General features: G+C 45.4%; 1 long non-coding RNA gene across 4 annotated transcripts in view; it reads right to left on the bottom strand.

Annotated features, from left to right (window-relative positions):
• The window catches only part of LOC140689707 (uncharacterized), a 111,268-nt gene extending 101,516 nt beyond the window's left edge, over positions 1-9,752 (bottom strand). For 3 of the 4 annotated variants that reach the window (XR_012064762.1, XR_012064763.1, XR_012064759.1), the window contains exon 1: positions 9,667-9,733. This is a non-coding gene — a long non-coding RNA (uncharacterized lncRNA). Of the gene's footprint in view, positions 1-9,666 lie in introns of all 4 variants that reach the window. The other variant, XR_012064760.1, reaches the window with a different exon arrangement.
• Positions 9,753-12,681: the final 2,929 nt, after the last annotated feature.

Here is a 12,681-nt window from a genome sequence, read left to right as displayed (position 1 = left end):
CCCCCATCTTCCCCGAGTACCTATCATTAAATGCTAGTTAACATGTATCAGAACAAGGCTCCTGGTAGAAGACAAATAAATGTCATCCAAAAGCCAGAGTTTATTCCAAAAGCCAAGAAAGACAAAAGACTGAAAGACCCTGTTGGGCTCTTTTATGTCTTTCTGGGAGGAAAAAGTTGTCACTTTTGCAAATGATGTGAACCCTTGCCTAACTCCTATGCCATCTGCTCTGACTGGCTCGTGGAATCTAAGAAGAGCATTTCCTTTTTCTGGGTCAGCAGCAACATCACACACAGAGGCGGAAGATGGGAGGGTGGATGTAGATCAACGTGCAGGATGGTACCAGCCCCTGGGGACTCCCACCACATGTGGCAGACACTTCCTAGCATTCTATGTGCCCATGTGGAGCAGAGACAAACTGCTCAGCAATAAAGGGAAAGGCTACAGAGTGGAAGAATCGAAGTTCCCAGTGGAAGTTGGGAGAAACACGAATGGACACAAACTTCTGTGATTTTCTGCCAAGGCTCTCCTGCAAGAGCCTGCTTGTCACCTGCTTCTGGAAAAGACCCCTCTGGGTACATCTGTGCTATTTAGAAGGCGGTTGCCTCTACCGACGCTGGCACTGGGGTGGGCAGAGGGTGGGTGGGGAGTTTTGAAAGGAGAACTCCAGAGCAGACTTGCCCTGTAAACACAGCTCATGCCTCCTGAGCATGTGGAGACCTGAATTCAAATCCCAGCCTGGCCCCTGGTCAGTGCTATGGCTTTGGGTAAGTCCTAACTCCTACAGCGAACTTTTGGCATGATGTAGAAAGTGGAGGTGATGTATTTGAGGTTTCCCATTCATCAGGCATCAATTATCAGAGTGTTCTAACAACCTGGAAACTTCCTCGGGGACCACAGAGCAGCAGGAGGACCACCACATGCAGGGGATCTGCTACAGCACTCAGGGCAAGGAAAGCCCTGAGCACCAAGGGGGCCACAGGATGACTGCAGCCTCATGCCAGCCATGCCCAGGGGGCCATGGTGGGGGACTTCTCTATCCTCCCAATTTCCCCAGCGTAGCTCTCTATTCGCTTATGCAGTGGGTATAAATCCAGGACATCAAACAGGTTTGCAAGAAATAGGACTTTATTTTGCTACTACATAAAATTCAACATAAATTCTATTTGAAGCTCCATTCTGTTTGAAGACAGAAAATGTCATCTTAGTCGATTCTGGGTACACTCAGTGTTTCAGGCTTAAACTCCAACAGTTCGGGGCTGTCCCATCTCCTTTCTTTCCCAAGGAGTAACATCACGGTCCAGGCAGACTCGCACAGCATCATAGCGCTGGTGCTGGGTGGGAGGAAGGAACGAGTTCATATTCCCCAGCCCTTGTATCTAGGGGTGAGGGGAGATGTTTGTAGACTCCAGGATCCTTTCCTCACTCCTCTGTGAGGTGTCTAAGAGAAGGAGAAAGACCTGCCCCTCTTAGCATCTCCCTTTTGGGGGATCCGACTGCAGAAAGAGCCCACATCACTCCGCTCCTCCCAAGGATGGGCAGCAGTGACCTTTGCCTTCTGTGAATGAATTAGTCCACTGAACACTGGCCGGCAGTACTAACAGGCCCATTATTTCCACTGGAATCGGTTAACATCTTCCTTTCTTGCCTTTCTCACTTATCAAGATAATACTTGGATTTATAAGAGCCTTTATACGACACAGAAGTCTCTCTGTCAGTTACTTCTGCACTTAGGTGGTGAACCGGGGTATCATTTATAAGCCCCCCTCAAATTCTTACGGGGGACCTTCCCATGCAGAATCTGCTGACGTGTCTGTATTCCTCTCTGGTCCCCGGCCACAGGCTCCCAGCCAACATCAGCTGATGCAAACCCCATCGTGACCAGCGCCTGCTCTCTTGGCTAACTCCCTTCTCAAGGACACGGACAATTCACATTCCTTCCCACACTCCACTGAAAACTTCTGGACTCTCCCCGACCCGGACAGCCCCCTCCCATGCCGTGGTGGCGCAAGACTGCTGCTTCCTGGGCATCGCTCCTCTCTCAGGTCCCTAAATTCCACTGTTGTTTGTCTGTCTTGTTTCAGAGTAACAGCTTCTGACGGCTGCTGTAACAAATTACCGCAAACTGGGTGGCTTATAACAACAGAAATATACTCAGTTCTGGAGGCTGGAAGTCTGAAATCAAGGTGTCAACAGGGCCATGCTCTCCCTGGAGATGCTAAAGGAGGCTCTTTCCTTGCCCTTGTAGTTTCTGGTATTTGCCTGTAACTCTCACTTCATTTCCAACTCTTCCTTCTCCTGCCACCCAAAGATATTTTAAACTCTTTTCTGATAAGGAAAACACCACCTTTGGTAAGTATTCCACTGAATCTTCTTCCGTTAAGTATGGACAGAAGTTTTTCATTTGTTTGTTTCATTTAAAAGCCAGGAATTTGATACCCTTTGCTTTCCACCTTCTGGGATACCCCTTCCTTGAGGCAACAAATGTGTCCCATCTAGAGGCACGAATGGGGAGAGGGTCCTCAGGAAGAGGGTATGGGTGGAACCACAGATTTCTCACTATGATTCTGACACACATGTTTCTTGCAGAGTATTTTCTGAGTCTTCTTGATTTTCACCACCTATTTTCAGCTTCCTGCCACCACCAAGATCTTGTGGCTTTGAAAATTCCTGTTAAGAGAGAGGATAAAAGACAAGCAGGCATGCCACCTTGGCAGAACTGCTCCTCCTTGTATAGGCTTTGCAGGTTGCTGGTGAGGAAGCTGGAGCTCACACACCTCTGTCCGAAGACCTGGGGGCCCACTATTAAGAGTAGCTGGAAAGGAGCAGAGAGCCACTCTGACAAAAGGTGTCCCCAGTGGCACCTAAGGTCCTGTTTTAGAGGTTTATTTTGAGGATTCTCTGAGAGGCCTTCTTTATAGACACCAATGAGTTACGCAAACCTGAGTGACAGTTACATTCACATTTTTCCCTATTTCCAAATGCAGTCTGTCTTTTAACAAACATAAAAATCTCATGGCCTTCTTTAGAGTTATTTGGAATTTCAAAGTAAATAGAACATCATGACGAAAAGCAGGGAGAATCGATAATTGTTCTGATTACATTTCTTCAATCTCCTCATCTCGCCCTGAAGAGTCTAACCGCCCCCTCCAGGGGGTGTCGTGCTCTTCTCCCTGCTCCGTGATGATAGCTGCTGTGGGGGCTTTAAAGTCCTGCCGGTCCTTTGAGATTTAGAGAACAAGGTCTTGGGAGAATGGGTCCGGGACTGATAAGGTTGGGGGATGGGGGATGGGGGGATGGGGGACAGAATGGGGGGAGTTCTCATAGGGAAGAGCAGACCTTGCGATGTGCCCCAGCAGAGATACAGGGTTTGAAAACACACCGGGTCTGGAGGAGAGCCTTTCAGTGACAGTCCCCTTCCCAGTGGGAGGTGGGAGGCAGGCTGAATCCAGTGGAGACGGAGTCTGCTTCTGAGGTCATTTTTATCCTCGACCTCTTCCCCATGCACGGGCCAATACTCAGAGGCAGGTTTGTCCCAAAGCCATTCCTGCCATCAAATGCTGGTGGCTTAGAAGTCTCTGTTCAGGAACATTTGTGTAACCCCCCTGGAGTTAGTCATATTCTGATGACAAGAGCTATCTTGAGCTGAAGTGGCAGTGTCTTTGCCATCAAATGCCAGCCTGAATGCATTTTAGCTCCAGAGGCTCTGCTGATGCTGGACGATGGTTTTAAGCTCTACCAGGCAAAGACAGACTCCTGCCTGCAAATTGTCCCCTTTCAGCAAAGGAGATGAAGTAGCTTCATTCAAAGGAAGAGGAAAGGATGTTCCCTTGGGATGCTCATTAGGATACAGTTCTGGGGCAAAGGAAGGAGCTATGCTTGCTGTTAACCTTTAGAAGCAGGGAAAAAAAATAGATGGGAAATAAGGTTGAGGTCTCCAGTTAGTGGTTTTTTAAAAATCTGTCAGGTTTAATTAAATCATCAGAAGTGCCTTTTAAAGGGCTCTATGTGGTTGTCCTGGATGGCTGGAGGAACCGGATCCAAGAGGCAGCCGGGCTTTGGTGGCTCGCCAACTTCTGTCCTTTCCCAGGCAAAAAACATGAGTCAGCCCAGGAGTGCTTGCCATTATGTGGACCCAGAAGGCCATCAAATGCAGAGCTGGCACCGGGTCCTGAGGCTCAGCACGGTGCGGGAGCTTTGCCAGCAGTCCAATGCCCACAGCTTTCGGCCCTTAATTGGCTGGACTTTCTGTGCAGTGATGTCTCTGCACTGCATCTCCTGAGTTCCTAAGCTACAGCCTCCTCTCCCTCTTCAATCCCTGCAGCACCAGAGACACAATTCGCAGAGCTTAACTTCCATTCTCTCCTCTGAGAGACAGCTCTTAAATGAGAAGCCTCTATCGGTAAAAATATTATCATACATATAATTATATATGAAACAGTATAGGCAAAAATGAGAATAGGAAACACTCCTCTAGGAGACAGACCCTGCTCTCTGTACCTTACGCATTTCCAAAATACAAGACAAATCAAAAACTCAGTGCAAATCTGTGTGTGGTGATCAGTCGTTCTGTCCAACAAAGAATCTTGGTTCTCTGTTGGTTTTCAACCTCAGGAGCTGCTCGGGTGAAATCTGAAACCAATCCCATCCACAGAGGGCAGAGAGAGACCAAAGAGAGAGGCAGGCCACTCCAGGTTGGTAGGTGGCCGGCTGAATAAGCAAAGGAACTTACACAGGAGGCTTGTCTTCGTTGCTGCAAGACGAGTAGATCTCAGCACCCACCTGCCAGAATCTTGAAGTGCATACAGAGGCCTTAATGGGGTGCAGTCATGTAGACCTTGCTGTCTCAAGGTTGTATCCTTGGGCAACTTCTAGGGTGGGGAAGGCGGGCAGAATGCACATTCCAAGGACAGAAGAGGGAGTGAGAAGCTTCAAATTGCCCAGGTCCAGCTTGAGGGTCAACCGGCAGTCAGGTCCTCTCGCTGACCTCCTCCGACACACCACACCTCATGAGCAGCTCTTACAATCTCCTATGCCCCCCTCTTCTGCAGTGTACCCTGAGCAGTCAGCAAGAGCTTTTACTCTCATGGAGGTGGCTTTTTTGGTGGTTGTCTTGCTGCACTGGAGGCAGATACCACAGCAATAGTACAGGCATGTGTCAGAGAAAACACAGATGAAAATGATTTCCAAAATAAGTAACTTTTTTTTTTTACCCAAAGCCCCATGATCTGAACCACTAACTTACTACATCTCCTAGGCTGGGGGTGTGATCATTCAGGATATTCACCTGTGTCTTTATGTGATCTAATAAGGATGGACGTCAGACTTGTCAGGTACCAACAAACAACATTTTGATTGGATGATGGCCCAGGTGCCTCCTTGTGCAGCAGTAATAATGGCCAGGCCATTCTATTTTGTAGGACAGCTTTTCTCACTAGAGCATTCCAGTATTTAGTAAGGACAGGCTTTGCTAAGCCCTGCTGAGTGAATTTAATAAAGATTTCTATGTGAGAGCTGATGTCCTCCAGGCCAATGGACTGGACCAAGATGGTGGCCAAGTGTTTATACCAGTGGAAAACAGAGGAGAGGGAGGCTGGCAGCTTGAGGAACTTGACCTGGTTGTGTTTACCATACATGTTGGCAGAGGTAGGTAGCACTGTCAGGTGTGAGGAGATGGGCTGGGGACAGGATATGCCAGACCAGGCCTCCACCATCCCCCCTCTTGCAATGGTGTGTGTTCCAGTCCAGGTATAGTGCGTGTCAACAGGGCCAGCTTGCCGCAGGGCAATGGGGTCCCAGTGGAGACTGATTAGTTCCCTCTCACCCAGGGGTGCAAAATAACCTGTCCATCCCACTGCAAATTCCAGTAGATAATTCCTTTTCCACGTGTGAAAGAGCCTGGTGTTCTCAGCAGCGTAACACGCTAACTCACGGTGAGAGTCAGGGTGATGGCTGTTTCCTGAGACTTTCATGCCTTTATGAGATTGGGTCTCTCAGCAGGGGTCCCCAGGCTGACATATGGGTTAACAGGCCATATTGGTTGATCATTTAAACGTGTTACAGTCTGACATAAATCTCAGCAATGTTCTCCTAGGGCAGTCTACCCAGGCAATAAGAATAAAAGCAAAAATAAACAAATGGGACCTAATTAAACGTATAAGCTTTTGCACAGCAAAGGAAACCATAAGCAAAACAAAAAGACAGCCTATGGAATGGGAGAAAATATTTGCAAATGGTGAGACTGACAAGGGCTTAATTTCCAGAATATATAAACAGCTCACACAACTTATTAAGAAAAAAACAAACAACTCAATCCAAAAATGGGCTGAAGACCTAAACAAGCAATTCTCCAATGAAGACATACAAATGGCCAATAGTACATGAAAAGAATGCTCAATATCACTAATTATCAGAGAAATGCAAATCAAAACTACAATGAGGTATCACCTCACACCAGTCAGAATGGCCATCATTCAAAACTCCACAAATGATAAATGCTGGAGAGGGTGTGGAGAAAAGCGAACCCAGCTACACTCTTGGTGGGAATGTAGTTTGGTGCAGCCGTCATGGAAGACAGTATGGAGATTCCTCAAAAAACTAAAAATAGACTTACCATATGATCCAGCAATCCCACTCCTGGGCATATATCCAGAGGGAACTCTAATTCAAAAAGATACAGGCACCCCAATGTTCATAGCAGCACTACTTAAAATATCCAAGACATGGAAACAATCTAAATGTCCATCAACAGATGACGGGATAAAGAAGATGTGGTATATTTATACAATGGAATACTACTCGGCAGTAAAAATAATAAAATAATGCCGTTTGCAGCAACCTGGATGGACCTGGAGATTGTCATTCTAAGTGAAGTAAGCCAGAAAGAGAAAGGAAAAATACCATATATCACATCACTCTTAAAAAATTAAAATAAAAAAGTAAACAATCTATGGCTACCAGAAGGAAAGAGGGTGGGAAGGGATAAATTGGGACTTCAAAATTTGCAAATACTAACTGCTATATATAAAAATAGATTAGAAAACAAACGTATTCTATATAGCACAGGGAACTATATTCAATATCTTGTAACCTATAATGAAAAAGAATATGAAAACAAGTATATGAATGTATATGTATGACTGAAACATTATGCTGTACATCAGAAATTGACATACTGTAACTGAATATACTTTAATTAAAAATAAAAAGGAGGTGATAAAAGTCAATCTTCTAAATTTGTAGGGTAACTTGGAATTTTCTCTTAAAAATTTGTCCTTCCAAAATTTTTCTTAAAATTTTGCCTCCCTACTATTGAGTTTTTTGCTTGAAAGTATTGATACACCAATAAAATTATTAGACGCAAGAGTAAACTGATACAGGGAAATCTATAAAATGTGAGAAAATAGTATCTGGAGAATGTTTCTTTCTGGTTAAATTGATTAATTGTCCTCTTCTTCCTCCTTTCCTTCTTTCCTTCCCTCCCTCCCTCCTTTCTTTTTTTCCTTCTTTCCACAAATATTTATTTATCATGCCCTAGGTGCCAGACATTGTGCCAGGATTAATGGCATAATACAAACGTGATCTTTTCCCACAAGAAATTTACTGTGAATGTTTGAATATTTCGTGATTCTCACAAGGTATGCTATGACTTCCAGAAACTCCACCTCCTTGACAAGGTTAAGACATTAATATATCACAGCCAGGGTTCAACTGAATACAATAGTTGACAGTTGAATGCATTCAATTGTCAGATTAAGTGGCTTCTGGTGAGTGAGCAGAGCCAGAGAAGACAGGACCAGCTAGTCAGGCTTGGGTACTCCCTCCGGGGACCCTACTTTCCCTCTGGGCACCAGCGTGGTATCCTCTCGGGATCCTGACCGCCTCTACAGGCAGGTCCAGCCTTGCCCTTTTGCTCTCAGGGGCTCCAGTTCCCAGATATTCCTGGGCTCTCTGTTGTTGGACCTTCCACAATCACACCAACAGGACCCCTAAGATTTTCCACCTCCTTGTCTATGTGAAGGAAAAGCCGGGCTGGTCTAACAAGGTAACTCACAAGTCTAGGAATGTGAAGGAGAGGCTGGGCTGGGCTAACAAGATAACTCACAAATCTAAGTATCGGAATACTGATCTGAGTTCTGCTGGACTAACTTGTAAATCTAAGTTAATTAGTGTTGGTTTGCTGTTCATGTTTTTTTGCTAGCCAGCTGGATTTTCAAAGATATATATCTGGCTTTGGAATGTTGGTTTGCTGCCTCCCTGCCTCCACTTTTGTGATAATGATGCTGCTAAAGCTGTTCCATGCCTATTGGCTGAATATCCCAAGCTTGTACTTTACCCTATAAAACCTCATGTGCACGTCTTGGAGGTGCTCAGAGCTTCGGAGCAGAAGCCCCTCTGAGCCCGCCTGCGTAATACATCTGAGTACTCCAACCCTCCGAGTGGTGCTTGTTTCTTGGCTGGTCTGTCGTTTCCGTAACATCTATACCCATCTTGCCGTGGAAAGACACACAACCTTTAAGGGTTACAAAGGTAGGAAAAAGAGAATGTAGGAAACAAGATTACGGGAGCCATGAATCAATCAAGTAAGCTGGAGAGAATTGTGAGCAAGGAATATTCAGTCAGCATATTCAGTTTGTCTGAACCATTTATTGGTCTGCTGCCAACGCCTAGCCTTGATCAAACCTAGACTCTGGACATTTTTAATCTACTGATTTTACCGGGCACCGTTCCCCACCCTCCCGTGTCTGAGGGAATATCCGTGGTGGAAGCCACCTTCCCTTGGGGCTCCTCACCATTGCTTCAGACCCCAGGGACAGGCACGCCTGATTTCAAAGCCTAGATTTCACTGTGGTTCACTTAGCAAATTTCTGTGTTATAGACAAGAGACAGTTCTAGCTTCCAACCATGGTAGGAAGCAGAAGAAAAGAAAAGCCTCTCCTCTGCTCACACTATGGTCAAGTCATTCTCGGAAGACCCATTACTCAAGTGGAGGAAGGAATGGAATTTTCCAGGGGCCACTTAATTGCACTCTTCTAGACTATGGTATTTCAAACATTAATAGTCTGTAATAAAAGAAACTGGAAGAAACTTGGATTAATCAAAGGCAGGGGCTGGAAGAGAGGACACATTATGGAGACTGATGACTTGGGTTAGATAATCACAAAGAGATACGCATTCATTCAAGAAAGTAATTTTTAAACTCTGGCCCTAAAGCACCAGGGTCCTGGGGGGATGCTTCAGGTCTGCAAAGATTCCATCAAAGTTTAATTCAGACATTCTGTATACTTAAATGTTTCTCAAAAAGTCCAACAAAAACTTTCATATTCAAAGGTTATGCCTCCAAAGTTTTACTATTATGGGAGAAAACGAGTACTATGTGTGCTAACTCACCAACCTGATAACGAGTACCATAAATGTAAACAGACAAAAACAAATTTGCCTGTGTTACACACACACACACACACACACACACACGTGCACAATTTAGGATATGAAGAATGCGGTGAAAAATATTTTTCATGTCCTTCACAGCTGGCCCCTGGATCCTTCCTAGATAGGAGACTGTCTTTATTTGCTTTTTTCTTGCAAGTCGCACTCTCCCCCATGTTTATGTTTATTTGTTTTATTGATGGGCCCCTTTCTCTTCAGAGCCCATTAGTCACATACCTGCCCTTTGTCTTCCCAGATCCACTCCTTCCACACGTGTCCTCTCTCTTCTTTCTGTCCAAGAGGCCCACTAGGATAGATTCTATCAATGGCCTCCCTTGCCCTCTGGCTGTCTGTTGAGCAGAACAATGGGGAGCTCTAGGGAGAATGAGGTGGGGAGGAGAGCGAGGTCAGGGGAATGAACCTCTGATTTCCTCCCTTGGGGTCATTTAGGCCTAGCTTGGTCCTCAGCAGCTGAAGGCCACTGATGATTTCCTGGCAATTCTCTCTCCCCAAATCTTTTGTCTTTAAGTTCTACTAACCATTCCCTTCTCCAGTCCCTTCAGGCTAAGTTAAAATAATGGATCTGGGTTTCCGTACTGCCTCTGAGGTTTCCCTCCCACACTTCTGTAAACAAACCTATCTTGAATTATCTTAACTTGGGTGTGCCATCTGTTTCCTGCTGGAATCTTGACTGTACACCCTCCTCCTGGTCCCCTTCCCACAATGGAAACTGTCCATATGCATTCATGTGCTTCTGTTTGTATGTGTTCTTGCAAAATGGTGTTGTTTTATATGCACGTATTTGAACTTTCTCATAAATGCTATTGAGTGATGTATTTCCTTCTGCTTCCTACCTTTCTCACTAATTATAATTTTTTTTAAAGTTCATCCATGTTGCTATGGCTGCAGTTAATTTGTTCTCAGATCTGTTGCTCCCCGTCCTGCTATGTGCCCCTCCACGTCTACCTATCCAGTCTCCAGATTCCTGGCACCACAACCAATGCTGCAATGAAGAGTCTTGTATATGGCCCTTGGGGAGCTGCGTAAGGATTTCCTTGGACTACACAGAGCGGGTAAATTGCTGAGTCATTCACTGTACAGCTACTTGATTGAACTCAATTAAGAGAAAAGTACGAGCTGTGCGCCACAGACCAGCACACCATCTGCCCTCCTGGCAGCAGTGCCCAACGGTTTTCACCCCCAAATCCCCACCAACACTTGGCATTATCCAGCTTTCTAATTTTGCCAATCTATTAGATAGAAAGTGGTATCTTATTTTATAATTTGTCTTTCTTTGATTATTAATAATTTTAAGCACCTCCTCAGGTGCATTTGATTTCTTCTTCCATAAATTATATGTTCACGTGCTTTGACTGTTTTTCTATTGGGGTTACTATTTTTCTTATTTATCCAAAGGAATTCCTTGTATATTATTTTTAAATACTCTGTTAGTTTCAGTTTGCTAATATTCCATGTAAGAGTTTTTACATTTACATTTGTAAATGAAATGAGACTATAAATTTCCTTTCTCCTATTGTCTTTATCTGGTGTAACTTTAATAATATAGGAATTAATTTTTCCTCACAAGAATCTGATGGCTTCTCACTATTACACACTGGTCCAAGTCACCACGACACCTCCCCTGGATTACCAATGAAGGATAACTCAGTGCAGCGGAGAAAGACATTGTGTTTTGGAATAGAGCAGGCTCCGCTCATGAGCCCCCATGTGTGGTGTGATAATTACCTGCTTTTGCTGTCCTTCCCATTGGACTCTACTTCCAGTACCCGGCACATGTGTGCATAAAATAAACGTTTAGTTCACTGATGAGTTAGAGACTAGCTCCTATTATTATCTATATAATTTGGGAAGAGTCAGGAAACCTCAGTTTTCTCATTTCTATCATCAGGATAATAATGATAAAATCATGCCCCATGTTTGTGGTCAGGGTTAAACAGAGCAATGCGTGTAGAGCAGCACGCGGTCCCAGGGCCTGATGCGTGATGACGTGCCTGTGTGGGTGGATGTCAGCTCAGGGACAATCCCCAGCTTATTTAAAAACAGGACTCGAGAGACCAACTGGTCAGAAGCAGGGCTGATGTTTCAGGCTGGAGGAAGTCCACAGGGACCAGTGCGTCTGCCTACACGGTACTACAGATCCAGCAGGGGAATGCCGTCCGTAACTTCCAAGGGTCCCAGCGCTGATTAGCATGTGAACGGGCCCTAATGAGAGTTCAGCCTCAGATGGAAAAAGAGAGGGAGTCTCTCCTCGGGTCCCTGGGCCTGCTCGCCACACCTCTCACGCTCATTAGCGAATGAATGGGGCATTGATTACCAAGCCAAACTATTGTGCGGTCTTTCAATGGAATGGCTTCATGTGGGGATTTATTGGTAATTAAGCCTTGAATAAATGTTTTGCAAATGGGGTCTCTCCTGATGAATAGGAAGGGCTTTGGGAGCTGAGAAACCCTCAATGCTGGGACCATCCAGGCCTGCAATGTGTGCTTTCACTTAAACAGAATTGCATGTTTGTCCACTTCAAGGCTGCCCAGGTCCCAGTTGGCCGATGGCAACCAGTCACAAAGGAAGGTCTGCCCTCTGGGTTGTAGTCTTTCCTGGAAGAACTGTGTATATTTTCTGGACTGTTTATCTTGGCTAGTGCCACTCCAGTGGTTCCTGTACTGCATTTTGCTGGAAAGACACAGTGCACTGGGAGGGCCTATGGGGGCGTCCAACCTCACGGGAGAGCCCCACTTCTCTAGGGCACAGTGTAGTCACACTCAAGTTTCTCATGGGGTTTGGTCTGGCCATCAAGTCTCATAAAGTGATCACTCTTAGCCCCCAGCAGAGTTCTCAACCTTGACACTATGGACATTTGGGGCCAGATAATTTCTTGCTGGGGGGAGGCGGGGACAGCTGTCCTGTGCATTGTAGGATGTTTAACAGCATCTGCGATCTCCACCCAGGAGATGCCAACAGTACCCCAGATAATGAAAATGTCAGCAGACATCACTAAATGCCTCTGGAGGACAAAAATGCTGCCCCTACTGGAAAGAGTTTCCAAGTGATTTCACAGAAATCGTGGACTTGCTTGGGGGGAAAATAATGTCTGTAGATCAACAATTTTTAAGATGACGAAGGAAAAGTTTGTTCATGAAAATCCATTTAGTCATCCCTTTGTCCATTTATCCACGCTTTCTTGAGCTCGTTTCTTGTGCCAGGCACTGTTCCAGGAACTGAGAGTTAGCAGAC

Source organism: Vicugna pacos, chromosome 27 (assembly GCF_048564905.1).
Source record: "Vicugna pacos chromosome 27, VicPac4, whole genome shotgun sequence".
NCBI lineage: Eukaryota > Metazoa > Chordata > Mammalia > Artiodactyla > Camelidae > Vicugna > Vicugna pacos.
The sequence above is the reverse complement of the archived record's forward strand: the minus strand, read 5'-3'. Positions and strand labels throughout refer to the sequence as shown.